A 17,184-nucleotide genomic window follows, 5' to 3' on the forward strand; every position below is an offset into this window, starting at 1 on the left:
TTAAATTGATTGCACATGATTTTGAAAGTTAACACATCTGTCGAAATAAGGTCCCACAGCTGACAGTGCATGTCAGAGCAAAAACCAAGCCATGAGGACAAAGGAATTGTCCGTAGAGCTCAGAGACAGGATTTGTGTCGAGGCACAGATCTGGGGAAGGGTACCAAACATTTCTGCACCATTGAAGGTCCCCAAGAACACAGTGGCCTCCATCATTATTACATGGAAGAAATTTGGAACCACCAAGACTGAGCAATCAAGGGAGAAGGGTCTTGGTCAGGGAGGTGACCAAGAACCCGATGGTCACTCTGACAGAGCTCCAGAGTTCCTCTGTCAAGATGGGAGAACATTCCAGAAGGACAACCTTCTCTGCAGCACTCTACCAATCAGGCCTTTATAGTAGTATAGTGGCCAGACAGAAGCCACGCCTCAATAAAAAGGCACATGACAGCCCGCTTAGAGTTTGCCAAAGGGAACCCAAATGACTCTGATCATGAGAAACAAGTATCTCTGGTCTGATGAAACCAAGTTTGAACTCTGGCCTGAATTCCTACTTTGCCAAGATAATCCACCTGCCAGGTGTGGCATATCAAGAAGCTGATTAAACAGCATGATCATTACACAGGTGCACCCTGTGACTTTCAGCTCCCTCCAAAGATTTTCTATTGGGTTCAGGTCTGGAAACTGGCTGGGCCACTCCAGGACCTTGAGATGCTTCTTACCACTCCTTAGTTGCCCTGGCTGTGTGTTTCGGGTCGTTGTCATGCTGGAAGACCCAGCCACGACCCATCTTCAATGCTCTTACTGAGGGAAGGAGGTTGTTGACCAAGATCTCGCGATACATGACCCCATCCATCTTCAATTTTATCCCTGATGTCCTTACACCCTCTCTCGTCTTGGCCACTGTGGAGAGGTTGGAGTCTGTTTGATTGAGTGTGTGGACAGGTGTCTTTTATACAGGTAACAAGTTCAAACAGGTGCAGTTAATACAGGTTATGAGTGGAGAACAGGAGGGCTTCTTAAAGAAAAACTAACAAGTCTGTGAGAGCCGGAATTCTTACTGGTTGGTAGGTGATCAAATACTTATGTCATGAAATGCAAATTAATTACTTAAAAATCATACAATGTGATTATCTGGATTTTTGTTTTAGATTCCATCTCTCACAGTTGAAGTGTACCTATGATAAAAATGACAGACCTCTACATGCTTTGTATGTAGGAAACACTGCCGATTTTGCAGGTTATCAAATACTTGTTCTCCCCACTGTGTGTGTGTATATATATATATATATATATATATATATATATATATATATAAAAAAAAAAAAAAATTTACTTGGCAAGACTATATGACTGCTGCAATGATAATATGAGTGCTGCAATGATAACCATGGTCACTGTCGTATAATGGTTGTTATGGGTATCATGGCTGTTACCGTGTTAATGATTGCTGAAAAGAGACGGATCAGGCGGACACAAAGACTGGAAGAAAGACCGACGGAGTACTCTAAAAGGCTGTTCCTAGATCAGCCCAGAGTGAACAGACCGACACCAGTAATCTGGCCTTTTTTTAAATTATTTTTTTAGATCGCATAACTCTTAACAGCTGGCCATAGATCAGCTTGGAGAGCGATCCCTGTTTTTGCGTCGTTGTTTTGTTGTGAGAGCTGGTGTCTCTGCCTGTGAGGCGAGGGCAGCATAAAACACACTGTTCACCTCCTCTTTTTGAAACGAGGGATTGTGCCACAGAGAGGCAGAGAAGAGGCAGGAAAACGAACCAGATTGTGTGTATGTGTGTTTTGCATATTGCAGACTCTGACCTGCGACTAGTAGGCTGTGACGGTCATGGATCTTTTTGGGATGATGGTTATTGTCCAGCACAAACAGTAACCACCGTTTGAATAGCAACAACAAAGACAACAACAACAAAAGTTGCACTCGTAAAAAAATATTTTTGTCCTCTCCGCTCCTGACTGCGCAGGTTGCCATGGAAACAGAACGAACAGGACGGGCGTCCCCATTCACGTTAAAATAATGGCCGTACTGACACCCGTTGCAAGTGCACAGGACCCATAGGAGCAAAGCAGGAAGTGGAAGCTGGATATGTATCCATTAAAAAAAAAATTTTTTTAAAGTGCCGTGATTTGTTGATTTTAAACTCAAACGTCGTGACACAAATACATTCCATTACATTGTGGCACATCGGTTAACATCCATTCGACTGAACGTTCTGTATTACCATGGCAATGATTGCATCACAATACCAGGCAGCCATTGTGAGTGGACCCATGAGTTTTACCAGTCAGATTGCCAGAGTAAGAGATTCAAAGCCCGTTCTAGTCATTATATATCTGCGTGCTGCTGCTGGTGCTGGTGCTGCTGCTGGTGCTGCTGCTGATGCTGCTGCAGGAAGGGGAAGGGGGACGTTTTCTCGGCAACCAAAGACTCGTTTGATACAACATCTTGCTTGTTTCTGCTAGAAGCAACAACGTTTTTTAACCAATGACGTTAAAAAGTCCATGTTACCGCAGAAACGGACAACCGCATTATTGTTTGGCCGTCCCGTCTTCAGTTAACTGTTCGTTCCAGACAACAACAACAACTACTTTTTATTTTAATTCCGCCAGCGAGCGGGTTCTATTTTCTTGTTGCAAACGGAGCATGTGTGTAATCTGTGGTTCCAGAAGCCCCTCTGGTGTGTGGCTGTGTGTTCTCTGTTTTACAAAGTGGTAGAATGAGGGAGTTACAGGAGACTTCTGATACAATGTGGCGGTGATGGAGGGACTTCTGTTACAATGTGGTGGTGATGGAGGGACTTCTGTTACAATGTGGTGGTGACGGAGGGACTTCTGATACAATGTGGTGGTGATGGAGGGACTTCTGTTACAATGTGGTGGTGATGGAGGGACTTCTGTTACAATGTGGTGGTGACGGAGGGACTTCTGATACAATGTGGTGGTGATGGAGGGACTTCTGTTACAATGTGGTGGTGATGGAGGGACTTCTGTTACAATGTGGTGGTGATGGAGGGGGGTGGTTCACAATGTGGTAGTGACGGAGGGACTTCTGTTACAATGTGGTGGTGACGGAGGGACTTCTGTTACAATGTGGTGGTGATGGAGGGACTTCTGTTACAATGTGGTGGTGACGGAGGGACTTCTGTTACAATGTGGTGGTGACAGAGGGACTTCTGGTACAATGTGGTGGTGATGGAGGGACTTCTGGTACAATGTGGTGGTGACGGAGGGACTTCTGGTACAATGTGGTGGTGATGGAGGGACTTCTGGTACAATGTGGTGGTGATGGAGGGACTTCTGGTACAATGTGGTGGTGATGGAGGGACTTCTGGTACAATGTGGTGGTGATGGAGGGACTTCTGTTACAATGTGGTGGTGACGGAGGGACTTCTGGTACAATGTGGTGGTGATGGAGGGACTTCTGGTACAATGTGGTGGTGACGGAGGGACTTCTGGTACAATGTGGTGGGTGATGGAGGGACTTCTGGTACAATGTGGTGGTGATGGAGGGACTTCTGGTACAATGTGGTGGTGATGGAGGGACTTCTGGTACAATGTGGTGGTGATGGAGGGACTTCTGGTACAATGTGGTGGTGACGGAGGGACTTCTGTTACAATGTGGTGGTGACGGAGGGACTTCTGGTACAATGTGGTGGTGACGGAGGGACTTCTGATACAATGTGGTGGTGATGGAGGGACTTCTGATACAATGTGGTGGTGATGGAGGGACTTCTGGTACAATGTGGTGGTGATGGAGGGACTTCTGGTACAATGTGGTGGTGATGGAGGGACTTCTGTTACAATGTGGTGGTGACGGAGGGACTTCTGTTACAATGTGGTAGTGACGGAGGGACTTCTGATACAATGTGGTGGTGATTGAGGGGGGGGGTTCACAATGTGGTGGTGACGGAGGGACTTCTGTTACAATGTGGTGGTGACGGAGGGACTTCTGTTACAATGTGGTAGTGACGGAGGGACTTCTGTTACAATGTGGTGGTGACGGAGGGACTTCTGTTACAATGTGGTGGTGACGGAGGGACTTCTGTTACAATGTGGTGGTGACTGAGGGACTTCTGTTACAATGTGGTGGTGACGGAGGGACTTCTGTTACAATGTGGTGGTGACGGAGGGACTTCTGTTACAATGTGGTGGTGATTGAGGGACTTCTGTTACAATGTGGTGGTGATTGAGGGGGGGGGTTCACAATGTGGTGGTGACGGAGGGACTTCTGTTACAATGTGGTGGTGACTGAGGGACTTCTGTTACAATGTGGTAGTGACGGAGGGACTTCTGTTACAATGTGGTGGTGACGGAGGGACTTCTGTTACAATGTGGTAGTGACGGAGGGACTTCTGTTACAATGTGGTGGTGATGGAGGGACTTCTGGTACAATGTGGTGGTGATGGAGGGACTTCTGTTACAATGTGGTGGTGACGGAGGGACTTCTGGTACAATGTGGTGGTGATTGAGGGACTTCTGTTACAATGTGGTGGTGACGGAGGGACTTCTGGTACAATGTGGTAGTGATTGAGGGGGGGGTTCACAATGCCCTTGGTCTAACTGCATGGCTGTTCCTGAATGCTAGATACACACACCCCCTCAACATCCCCTGTTTAATTCACTACCTCTGTCTCCATCTCCCTGGCCTCCCCTCATGCAATTGGCCAGTGTGTGGTGCTCTGCCTCCAAGCTGGTTTCTGATTGGCCTGCTGGTGCTGTGGTGCAGCTGCGGATGCCTTCCTTTAAGAGGCAGTCTAGAGTCTAGACTGCTGCGCTGTGGCCGCAACATCGACTCTCTCTCCTCTCTCTCTTCTCCTCTCTCTCTTCATCTATCTATCTTCATTCCTCTCACTGCATGTTGATCTGATCCCTGTCTTTGTGTATTCTGTCCCTTTCTCCTCTGTTCCCTCTTTCTGATGTGAGGAGACTGCATGCTGAAGGTGAGTGGAGTTGACTGCGAGACCAGCTATATGTCTCTCTCTCTCTCTCGCTCTCTGTTATTCTGTCTCTTAAGTAGTGATTGAGGGTTCCATTGTAAGTAATCTGTACCTTTTTTAACGTGTGTGCGTTTGCTGTATGTATCAAGCCTGTACACTGTTGAGGTGTCATGGAGGGTCTTTGATGATTTGCCTTTTGAGTCCTCATCAGATGTTGGTGTGTCTGTTAGCTATGGGTCCTGATGCCATATGATGGTGTGTCTGTTAGCTATGGGTCCTGATGCCATATGATGGTGTGTCTGTTAGCTATGGGTCCTGATGCCATATGATGGTGTGTCTGTTAGCTATGGGTCCTGATGCCATATGATGGTGTGTCTGTCTGTCTGTCTGTCTGTCTGTCTGTCTGTCTGTCGTCTGTCTGTCTGTCTCTGTCTGTCTCTGTCTGTCTGTCTGTCTGTCTGTCTGTCTGTCTGTCTGTCTGTCTGTCTGTCTGTCTGTCTGTCTGTCTGTCTGTCTGTCTGTCTGTCTGTCTGTCTGTCTGTCTGTCTGTCTGTCTGTCTGTCTGTCTGTCTGTCTGTCTGTCTGTCTGTCTGTCTGTCTGTCTGTCTGTCTGTCTGTCTGTCTGTCTGTCTGTCTGTCTGTCTGTCTGTCTGTCTGTCTGTCTGTCTGTCTGTCTGTCTGTCTGTCTGTCTGTCTGTCTGTCTGTCTGTCTGTCTGTCTGTCTGTCTGTCTGTCTGTCTGTCTGTCTGTCTGTCTGTCTGTCTGTCTGTCTGTCTGTCTGTCTGTCTGTCTGTCTGTCTGTCTGTCTGTCTGTCTGTCTGTCTGTCTGTCTGTCTGTCTGTCTGTCTGTCTGTCTGTCTGTCTGTCTGTCTGTCTGTCTGTCTGTCTGTCTGTCTGTCTGTCTGTCTGTCTGTCTGTCTGTCTGTCTGTCTGTCTGTCTGTCTGTCTGTCTGTCTGTCTGTCTGTCTGTCTGTCTGTCTGTCTGTCTGTCTGTCTGTCTGCAGTGTCTGCGCCCTGAGCCAGTGTCTGCCTGCGCCCTGAGCCAGTGTCTGCCTGCGCCCTGAGCCAGTGTCTGCCTGCGCCCTGAGCCAGTGTCTGCCTGCGCCCTGAGCCAGTGTCTGCCTGCGCCCTGAGCCAGTGTCTGCCTGCGCCTGAGCCAGTGTCTGCCTGCGCCCTGAGCCAGTGTCTGCCTGCGCCCTGAGCCAGTGTCTGCCTGCGCCCTGAGCCAGTGTCTGCCTGCGCCCTGAGCCAGTGTCTGCCTGCGCCCTGAGCCAGTGTCTGCCTGCGCCCTGAGCCAGTGTCTGCCTGCGCCCTGAGCCAGTGTCTGCCTGCGCCCTGCCTGAGCCAGTGTCTGCCTGCGCCCTGAGCCAGTGTCTGCCTGCGCCCTGAGCCAGTGTCTGCCTGCGCCCTGAGCCAGTGTCTGTCTGCGCCCTGAGCCAGTGTCTGTCTGCGCCCTGAGCCAGTGTCTGTCTGCGCCCTGAGCCAGTGTCTGTCTGCGCCCTGAGCCAGTGTCTGTCTGCGCCCTGAGCCAGTGTCTGTCTGCGCCCTGAGCCAGTGTCTGTCTGCGCCCTGAGCCAGTGTCTGTCTGCGCCCTGAGCCAGTGTCTGTCTGCGCCCTGAGCCAGTGTCTGTCTGCGCCCTGAGCCAGTGTCTGTCTGCGCCCTGAGCCAGTGTCTGTCTGCGCCCTGAGCCAGTGTCTGTCTGTCTGCGCCCTGAGCCAGTGTCTGTCTGTCTGCGCCCTGAGCCAGTGTCTGTCTGTCTGCGCCCTGAGCCAGTGTCTGTCTGTCTGCGCCCTGAGCCAGTGTCTGTCTGTCTGCGCCCTGAGCCAGTGTCTGTCTGTCTGCGGCCTGAGCCAGTGTCTGTCTGTCTGCGGCCTGAGCCAGTGTCTGTCTGTCTGCGGCCTGAGTCAGTGGAGTTGCAGTGCCATGGTTCATGTTACATTTAAAAAAAGGAAGACGTGTGGGACAACAGTGATATCTAATGGTGATTGGGTAATCAATCAGTCAATCATGAAAGTAATGCTAGAACAGACTGGTCGGATCCTAGATTGTTTCTAGAGAAGAAATGGCCATAAAAGTTGCATCATAATTTAAAAAATTTTACCTTTTTATTTAACTAGGCAAGTCAGTTAAGAACAAATTCTTATTTACAATGACGGCCTACCAAAAGACAAAAGGCCTCCTGCGGGAACGGGGGCCTGGGATTAAATCTATAAATATAGGACAAAAACACACATGTTTGATGTCCTTGAAGACTGTCACGGTGGCCCACTTATTCAGACGACACTGTCTCGTTGCTTCATTTTTAATATTTTATTTATTTTTATTTAACTAGGCATGTCAGTTAAGAACAAATTCTTATTTTCAATGACGGCCTAGGAACAGTGGGTTAACTGCCTGTTCAGGGGCAGAACGACCGATTTTGTACCTTGTCAGCCCGGGGATTCGAACTTGCAACCTTTCGGCTACTAGTCCAACGCTCTAACCACTAGGCTACCCTGCCGCCTCCACACTCTAACCACTAGGCTACCCTGCCGCCTCTACACTCTAACCACTAGGCTACCCTGCCGCCTCTACACTCTAACCACTAGGCTACCCTGCCGCCTCTACACTCTAACCACTAGGCTACCCTGCCGCCTCTACACTCTAACCACTAGGCTACCCTGCCGCCTCTACACTCTAACCACTAGGCTACCCTGCCGCCTCTACACTCTAACCACTAGGCTACCCTGCCGCCCCTCCACTCTAACCACTAGGCTACCCTGCCGCCTCTACACTCTAACCACTAGGCTACCCTGCCGCCTCTACACTCTAACCACTAGGCTACCCTGCCGCCTCTACACTCTAACCACTAGGCTACCCTGCCGCCTCTACACTCTAACCACTAGGCTACCCTGCCGCCTCTACACTCTAACCACTAGGCTACCCTGCCGCCGCTACACTCTAACCACTAGGCTACCCTGCCGCCTCTACACTCTAACCACTAGGCTACCCTGCCGCCTCTACACTCTAACCACTAGGCTACCCTGCCGCCTCTACACTCTAACCACTAGGCTACCCTGCCGCCTCTACACTCTAACCACTAGGCTACCCTGCCGCCTCTACACTCTAACCACTAGGCTACCCTGCCGCCTCTACACTCTAACCACTAGGCTACCCTGCCGCCTCTACACTCTAACCACTAGGCTACCCTGCCGCCTCTACACTCTAACCACTAGGCTACCCTGCCGCCTCTACACTCTAACCACTAGGCTACCCTGCCGCCCAGGCTGCTCTCAGCGTCATCTCATTTGTACACTCTCTTTGTTTAGCCTGTATTTTTCATTGAACGCTACATGAACAGGCCATGGCCTGAACCATTAAATGCCCCCACTGGAGGTCAATGCCGCCCCCTATTTCGACATATTCCCTTCCTATGATGAATGGCGCAGGCTTCTGATAAATATTTGACATTAGCTAGCTAATGTTATCTGTTGTTGCTGCACTGTATTCAAAAGAATAGCCAGCTGGCTAGACAACGGCTGGTTCTGTAGTTGGATTTGTCATAAACATTGAGGGAAAAACTTCACCACAGATCGACAGGGGAAACCAGTGTCTTTGACTTTCCATCTATCTCCAAAGATCTTCCAGAAATCGCGGCCGCGAATCTGCCATAAAAATAGAAAGAATAAGATGACGCTCCGGTAATATGGCTAGCCTAGCTAGTGACTGGTTTGGTAATATGGTTAGCCTAGCTAGTGAACGGTTTGGTAATCTGGATAGCCTAGCTAGTGAACGGTTTGGTAATATGGTTAGCCTAGCTAGTGAACGGTTTGGTAATATGGTTAGCCTAGCTAGTGAACGGTTTGGTAATCTGGTTAGCCTAGCTAGTGAACGGTTTGGTAATATGGTTAGCCTAGCTAGTGAACGGTTTGGTAATATGGTTAGCCCAGCTAGTGAACGGTTTGGTAATATGGTTAGCCCAGCTAGTGAACGGTTTGGTAATATGGTTAGCCTAGCTAGTGACGGGTTTGGTAATATGGTTAGCCTAGCTAGTGAACGGTTTGGTAATATGGATAGCCTAGCTAGTGACGGGTTTGGTAATATGGTTAGCCTAGCTAGTGAACGGTTTGGTAATATGGTTAGCCTAGCTAGTGAACGGTTTGGTAATATGGTTAGCCTAGCTAGTGACGGGTTTGGTAATATGGTTAGCCTAGCTAGTGACGGGTTTGGTAATATGGTTAGCCTAGCTAGTGAACGGTTTGGTAATATGGTTAGCCTAGCTAGTGAACGGTTTGGTAATATGGTTAGCCCAGCTAGTGAACGGTTTGGTAATATGGTTAGCCCAGCTAGTGAACGGTTTGGTAATATGGTTAGCCTAGCTAGTGAACGGTTTGGTAATATGGTTAGCCTAGCTAGTGAACGGTTTGGTAATATGGTTAGCCTAGCTAGTGAACGGTTTTGTAATATGGTTAGCCTAGCTAGTGAACGGTTTGGTAATATGGTTAGCCTAGCTAGTGAACGGTTTGGTAATATGGTTAGCCTAGCTAGTGAACGGTTTGGTAATCTGGTTAGCCTAGCTAGTGACGGGTTTGGTAATATGGTTAGCCTAGCTAGTGAACGGTTTGGTAATATGGATAGCCTAGCTAGTGAACGGTTTGGTAATATGGATAGCCTAGCTAGTGAACGGTTTGGTAATATGGTTAGCCTAGCTAGTGAACGGTTTGGTAATATGGTTAGCCTAGCTAGTGAACGGTTTGGTAATATGGTTAGCCTAGCTAGTGAACGGTTTGGTAATATGGTTAGCCCAGCTAGTGAACGGTTTGGTAATATGGTTAGCCCAGCTAGTGAACGGTTTGGTAATATGGTTAGCCTAGCTAGTGAACGGTTTGGTAATATGGTTAGCCTAGCTAGTGACGGGTTTGGTAATATGGTTAGCCTAGCTAGTGACGGGTTTGGTAATATGGTTAGCCTAGCTAGTGAACGGTTTGGTAATATGGTTAGCCTAGCTAGTGAACGGTTTGGTAATATGGTTAGCCTAGCTAGTGACGGGTTTGGTAATATGGTTAGCCTAGCTAGTGACGGGTTTGGTAATATGGTTAGCCTAGCTAGTGAACGGTTTGGTAATATGGTTAGCCTAGCTAGTGAACGGTTTGGTAATATGGTTAGCCCAGCTAGTGAACGGTTTGGTAATATGGTTAGCCCAGCTAGTGAACGGTTTGGTAATATGGTTAGCCTAGCTAGTGAACGGTTTGGTAATATGGTTAGCCTAGCTAGTGACGGGTTTGGTAATATGGTTAGCCTAGCTAGTGACGGGTTTGGTAATATGGTTAGCCTAGCTAGTGAACGGTTTGGTAATATGGTTAGCCTAGCTAGTGACGGGTTTGGTAATATGGTTAGCCCAGCTAGTGAACGGTTTGGTAATATGGTTAGCCTAGCTAGTGAACGGTTTGGTAATATGGTTAGCCTAGCTAGTGACGGGTTTGGTAATATGGTTAGCCTAGCTAGTGACGGGTTTGGTAATATGGTTAGCCTAGCTAGTGAACGGTTTGGTAATATGGTTAGCCTAGCTAGTGACGGGTTTGGTAATATGGTTAGCCTAGCTAGTGACGGGTTTGGTAATATGTTTTTTTTTTAATTCAAGGACTGGCATTTGCTGAAGATTTTTATGAATTCCCCATCAATATATTAGGCTAGATATGCTGGTGTAGAACCTTCTGAAAAAAATAATTTTAGTGTATGTGTGGGAGAATTCAAACTTGTCCAATTATTTCCTAAATTAAATTTGAACACTGGTATTTTTTTAAGCTGCTATGTGCTTTCACAGAAGTTCAGTCTCTCTGGGGGGGGGTGTTGATTTGTGTCATAGGTGAGTGTTTGTATGTGAGCCTGTATGTAAGTGATGAGTGTATAAATAGAAGGGTTTGTGAATTTGGTCTCTTCAGAACTTCGTTCTGTTCCATTTGTTTTGTTTGTATATCATTGTAGTTTAAATTTGTGTGACTTTTTTGTGGACCCCAGGAAGAGTAGTGAATGGGGATACCAGGAGACAGGAATATTCTAGAATGAGCAGATGGGAGAGTTCTGTGAAGGTTCTAGAATGAGCAGATGGGAGAGTTCTGTGAAGGTTCTAGAATGAGCAGATGGGAGAGTTCTGTGAAGGTTCTAGAATGAGCAGATGGGAGAGTTCTGTGAAGGTTCTGGAATGAGCAGATGAGAGAGTTCTGTGAAGGTTCTAGAATGGTTCTGGTGTCTGTCTGCTGCAGCTGTCTCATTCACTGTTTCCCTGTTTAGAATATCAGGCCTGACAATTCCCCCTGACACACACACACACACACACACACACACACACACACACACACACACACACACACACACACACACACACACACACACACACACACACACACACACACACACACACACACACACCTATCTGGTTCTGTGCCACAGTTGAACCACCTTCTGAAAGATCCTTGTAGTTGCCCTTGTCAGTAGAACTGTCCCTTTCATCGCGCCAGGTCTAACATGCCCAAAAACCCTAACATGCCCAAAAACCCTAACACGCCCAATAACCCTAACATGCCCAAAAACCCTAACCCTAACATGCCCAAAAACCCTAACCCTAACATGCCCAAAAAACCCTAACCCCCTAACCCTAACATGCCCAAAAACCCTAACCCTAACATGCCCAAAAACACTAACCCCAACCCCTAACCCTCTAACCCTAACATGCCCAAAAACCCTAACCCTCACCCTAACATGCCCCAACTGTTAGCAGTTTGAGTATGCAGACCTTTATCCATTTCATGAATCAATGCAGGTTTTTCCCAGAAGCTTGAATCTAATGTGGGCAATGAACCCCCCCCCCCACACACACACACACACAAAAAAAAACACTACATTGTCGTTAGCGTTAGCTAGCCATTCTGGCGGAGAAAACTGCACTCTGGTAGCTAGCTGGTTAGGGTAAATTTAAATAAATGGCACAACTCGACACAAAAATAAAGTTCTAAAAAAACAGTATATAATCTACCTCCGTATCCTGTCGTTTTGAGTAAACTAATTTGAATTGAATAATTCCCTAAAAATGCCTCTATCACTATTCACCATCTTAATCTATCCAATAATATCACCAACTCACCAAGCTTCTAAGTCACACATGCGTAGTACCAGGGTAATTCTCTGATCCTTTGATCAGACAATTGATTTGGTTGGAGGACGTCCTCTGGAAGTCATCATAATTACCATGTAAGTCTATGGAAGGGGGTGAGGAGCACAAGCCTCCTAGGTTTTGTATTGAAGTCAATATAGCCAGAGGAGGATGGAAGCTAGCTGTCCTCCAGCTACACCATGGTGCTACCTTACAGTGCTGTTGTGACTACTGTAGACCTTCATTGCATAAGTGTACTATATAATCCCTATATACGGCATTACTATTGACCAGAACCATATGGGCCCTGGTCCAAAGTAGTGTTCTATATAGAGAATAGGGCTCTGGTCAACAGTAGTGTTCTATATAGGGAATAGGGTGCCATTTCCCAACAGGTTATGTATCTGTCCAGAGTCACGATGCAACATTGAGGATCAAGCAACGGTCTGTAGCCATTGTTGGGACTACGTTGTGTGAAAGCTGTAGTTTAGTGGGTGTTGTGGTTGATGTTGGGCCAGCGAAACACACAAGGGTCTGATAGGGCACTAAGTAAGTGTTCCAGAGAGATCTGGGCTGTTGAACAGAGGGAGCTGGAGAGAGGGTGGGCTGTGGGACAGAAGAAGGGCGCTGGAGAGAGGGGGGACAGAGGGAAGGAGCTGGAGAGAGGGTGGGCTGTGGGACAGAAGGAGTGCGCTGGAGAGAGGGGGGACAGAGGGAAGGAGCTGGAGAGAGGGTGGGCTGTGGGACAGAAGGAGGGCGCTGGAGAGAGGGTGGGCTGTGGGACAGAAGGAGGGCGCTGGAGAGAGGGGGACAGAGGGAGGGAGCTGGAGAGAGGGTGGGCTGTGGGACAGAAGGAGGGTGCTGGAGAGAGGGGGACAGAGGGAAGGAGCTGGAGAGAGGGTGGGCTGTGGGACAGAAGGAGGGCGCTGGAGAGAGGGTGGGCTGTGGGACAGAAGGAGGGCGCTGGAGAGAGGGGGGACAGAGGGAGGGAGCTGGAGAGAGGGTGGGCTGTGGGACAGAAGGAGGGCGCTGGAGAGAGGGGGACAGAGGGAAGGAGCTGGAGAGAGGGTGGGCTGTGGGACAGAAGGAGGGCGCTGGAGAGAGGGTGGGCTGTGGGACAGAAGGAGGGCGCTGGAGAGAGGGGGGACAGAGGGAGGGAGGGAGCTGGAGAGAGGGTGGGCTGTGGGACAGAAGGAGGGCGCTGGAGAGAGGGTGGGCTGTGGGACAGAAGGAGGGCGCTGGAGAGAGGGGGGACAGAGGGAGGGCGCTGGAGAGAGGGTGGGCTGTGGGACAGAAGGAGGGTGCTGGAGAGAGGGTGGGCTGTGGGACAGAAGGAGGGCGCTGGAGAGAGGGTGGGCTGTGGGACAGAAGGAGGGCGCTGGAGAGAGGGTGGGCTGTGGGACAGAAGGAGGGTGCTGGAGAGAGGGTGGGCTGTGGGACAGAAGGAGGGCGCTGGAGAGAGGGTGGGCTGTGGGACAGAAGGAGGGCGCTGGAGAGAGGGTGGGCTGTGGGACAGAAGGAGGGCGCTGGAGAGAGGGGGACAGAGGGAGGGAGCTGGAGAGAGGGTGGGCTGTGGGACAGAAGGAGGGTGCTAGAGAGAGGGGGACAGAGGGAAGGAGCTGGAGAGAGGGTGGGCTGTGGGACAGAAGAAGGGCGCTGGAGAGAGGGGGACAGAGGGAGGGAGCTGGAGAGAGGGGGACAGAAGGAGGGAGCTGGAGAGAGGGGGACAGAGGGAGGGAGCTGGAGAGAGGGGGACAGAAAGAGGGAGCTGGAGAGAGGGGGACAGAAGGAGGGAGCTGGAGAGAGGGGGACAGAAGGAGGGAGCTGGAGAGAGGGGGACAGAAGGAGGGAGCTGGAGAGAGGGGGGGCAGAGGGAGGGAGCTGGAGAGAGGGGGGCAGAGGGAGGGAGCTGGAGAGAGGGGGACAGAGGGAGGGAGCTGGAGAGAGGGGGCAGAGGGAGGGAGCTGGAGAGAGGGGGCAGAGGGAGGGAGCTGGAGAGAGGAGAGAGGTGGGACAGAGGGAGGGAGCTGGAGAGAGGGGGGCAGAGGGAGGGAGCTGGAGAGAGGGGGGCAGAGGGAGGGAGCTGGAGAGAGGGGGACAGAGGGAGGGAGCTGGAGAGAGGGGGGCAGAGGGAGGGAGCTGGAGAGAGGGGGACAGATGGAGGGAGCTGGAGAGAGGGGGACAGAGGGAGGGAGCTGGAGAGAGGGGGACAGAGGGAGGGAGCTGGAGAGAGGGGGACAGAGGGAGGGAGCTGGAGAGAGAGGGGGCTGTGGGACAGAGGGAGGGAGCTGGAGAGAGGGTGGGGTGTGGGACAGAGGGAGGGCGCTGGAGAGAGGGGGTGGGCTGTGGGACAGAGGGAGGGAGCTGGAGAGATAGGGGGCTGTGTCTGAGTGGCACGAGCGCTAGTAGAGTGGGATGTTTTAGGAAAGAGATTCGTAGCCCACGTGCCCAGAGCACACAATCAGTTAATGTGTTAGTCTGGCTTTCAAACTGTTTACATTTAAATTCCCTGTTAGACAATAGGCTTTCTGTAGGAGAAAATGTGCTGCATTTACCTCCTATATAAATTGACTTGGATAATATTTTGTGGAAAACAAATCAGACCGTTCCATTGTGTATCAGGATGATTTTTTTTTTTAAATCAGAAGGTGAGATTTCTCTGTGGTGTTTGAATCCTGTGTGGGGGACATGGGCATCGCAGGCAGGTTGCTTCTGTCCAAACCTGGGTTGAAATACCATTCACAATCATTACAGATACTGAATCTGGGCTTGATTGAGCTTCCCTTGTGCAATGGAAGCAATGAGAACGTGCAAACCCTATGCATCTGCCACTCCAGGTCAGGCTGAAGCAAATGCTAAAATAATTAGAGAGATTTGAAATGGTATTTGATAACCACTCCTTCTGTAGCTCAGTTGGTAGAGCATGGCGCTTGTAACGCCAGGGTAGTGGGTTCGATCCCCGGGACCACCCATACGTAGAATGTATGCACACATGACTGTAAGTTGCTTTGGATAAAAGCGTCTGCTAAATGGCATATATTTTTATATATATATATTTATAACAGGTGTGTTCCTTCATCTCCAGAAGCTGTTATTGTCGCGGACTCCACTGCAGCACACCAACCATCTGTCTGACACATTCTGGCGGTGAGAGAAAATGTGTTTGTTATCGTACCTACTTCCCATAATCTTTTGCTAGTGTCTGGTTCTGCCGCTTTGTGATCAGTTGGGTTAACAGATAGACGGGCTGAAATTATATTGTTTGCCATGACGCTGTCCCTGTCTGCCCAAATACAGACCTCCATTCAACTCATAAACAACATTTCAGCTCGCGTCTTCACACAAATATAGGTCTGGGCAGAGTTCATAAACAATGTGTCAGCTACCTACAGTAGAGGTCTTCACAGTTTAAAAGTTAGACCCGTTTAGAAATGGATCTGTGGCTTTCCCAACAGACCCGAAAGGCTATTTTCTTTACCTTTACATTTGTAGTAATTTAGCCGATTATCTTGAGCACCTTACAGTAGTCAGTGCATACATGTTTTGTACATTTTCTATGATGGTGCCACGTTGAAAGTCACTGAGCTTTTCAGTGAAGCCGTTCCACTGCCAATGTTTGTCTATGGAGATTGCATGGTTGTGTGCTTGATTTCTATACACCTGTCAGCAATGGGTGTGGCTGAAATAATACCAAATCCACTCATTTAAAGGGGAGTCCACATACTTTTGTATACATAGTGTGTATATATACATGTATATATATATATATATATATATACACCTTGACTTTCCACATTTTGTTGTGTTACAGCCTGAATTTAATAAATTAAATTGAGATTGTGTCACTGGCCTACACAGAATACCTCCATAATGTCAAAGTGGAATTTAATTTTTTAATTTTTAGATTATTATTTTTTTTTTTTACAAATGAATTAAACATGAAAAGCTTAAATGTCTTGAGTCCATAATTATTCAGCTCTTTTGTTATGGCGAGACTAAAATTGTTCAGGAGTAAACATGTGCTTTATAAGTTGTGTGTGCAATAATAGTGTTTTAACATGACTTTTTAAATGACTACCTCATCTCTCTCTATCTACTGTCTCTGTAATGTCCCTCAGTCGAGAAGTGAATTTCAAAAAATAGATTCAAGGGCAAAGACCAGGGAGGTTTCCCCCTCTCAAAGACCAGGGAGGTTTCCCCCTCTCAAAGACCAGGGAGGTTTCCCCCTCTCAAAGACCAGGGAGGTTTCCCCCTCTCAAAGACCAGGGAGGTTTCCCCCTCTCAAAGACCAGGGAGGTTTCCCCCTCTCAAAGAAGAGCACTTATTGGTAGTTACAAAAATATATACATCTTTAAAAAAAATAGGAAATGTAATATCTCTTTGAGCATTTACTTTATCAATTACACTTTGGATGGTGTATCAATACACCCAGTCACTACAAAATATAAAGGTGTCCTGCCTAACTCAGTTGCCGGAGAGGAAGGAAATTCTCTCTCTTTTTTTCGACTGATACCCCATGTCATTGATCCAGAATCCATAGTTTAATAAGTTGGTGGAAGCTGCAGACACTGACCAGACACAGACCATAATATGCCCCCAATGCAATTCTAAAGTATAATACATTCAGTGTGATTTCAACAGATTTTTTGTCAAATTAACAAATGATTGTCTTTTGTTGATTTCATTCCAACCTTGTTTAGCATGATCTTTTCAATTATGGCATAATTCTGCTATTTGTATTCATTTGCATCACTGTCAATGACCTGCTGTTATTTTGAAGGGAAGCAGCAAATTCCACTTTTGTGTCTAGTCCTGATTGTGACTGGCTATACAACGCGGTCCGGTCGAGCCTCACAAGCCAGATGACGCTAGCTGGCTGCTTATAACGTTCAATTTCAAATGATGTGTAGCTCAAATTTTTACTTTGCATCATTACGTCAGATAGGTCATCGGTTTTCAAAGGGATTGTCCGTAGAGCTCCGAGACGACAGGATTTGTGCCGAGGCACAGATCTGGGGAAAGGTACCAAAACATTTCTGCAGCATTGAAGGTCCCCAAGAACACAGTGGCCTCCATCATTCTTAAATGGAATAATTTTCC

At 48.4% G+C, this 17,184-nt stretch overlaps 1 protein-coding gene across 11 annotated transcripts in view; it reads left to right on the forward strand.

Moving 5' to 3' along the window:
• The window catches only part of LOC124036662 (sodium-dependent phosphate transporter 2-like), a 116,092-nt gene that overhangs the window by 45,548 nt on the left and 53,360 nt on the right, over positions 1-17,184 (forward strand). For 5 of the 11 annotated variants that reach the window (XM_046351487.1, XM_046351498.1, XM_046351488.1 and 2 more), the window contains exon 2: positions 15,170-15,231. The exons of 3 other annotated variants lie outside the window; for them this stretch is intronic. The gene's annotated coding sequence lies outside the window, so the exon portion shown is untranslated. Of the gene's footprint in view, positions 1-4,807; positions 4,958-15,169; positions 15,232-17,184 lie in introns of those variants that run through there. 3 more of the 11 variants (XM_046351491.1, XM_046351494.1, XM_046351497.1) reach the window with 3 other exon arrangements.

This window comes from Oncorhynchus gorbuscha, linkage group LG05, assembly GCF_021184085.1.
Source record: "Oncorhynchus gorbuscha isolate QuinsamMale2020 ecotype Even-year linkage group LG05, OgorEven_v1.0, whole genome shotgun sequence".
Lineage (NCBI taxonomy): Eukaryota > Metazoa > Chordata > Actinopteri > Salmoniformes > Salmonidae > Oncorhynchus > Oncorhynchus gorbuscha.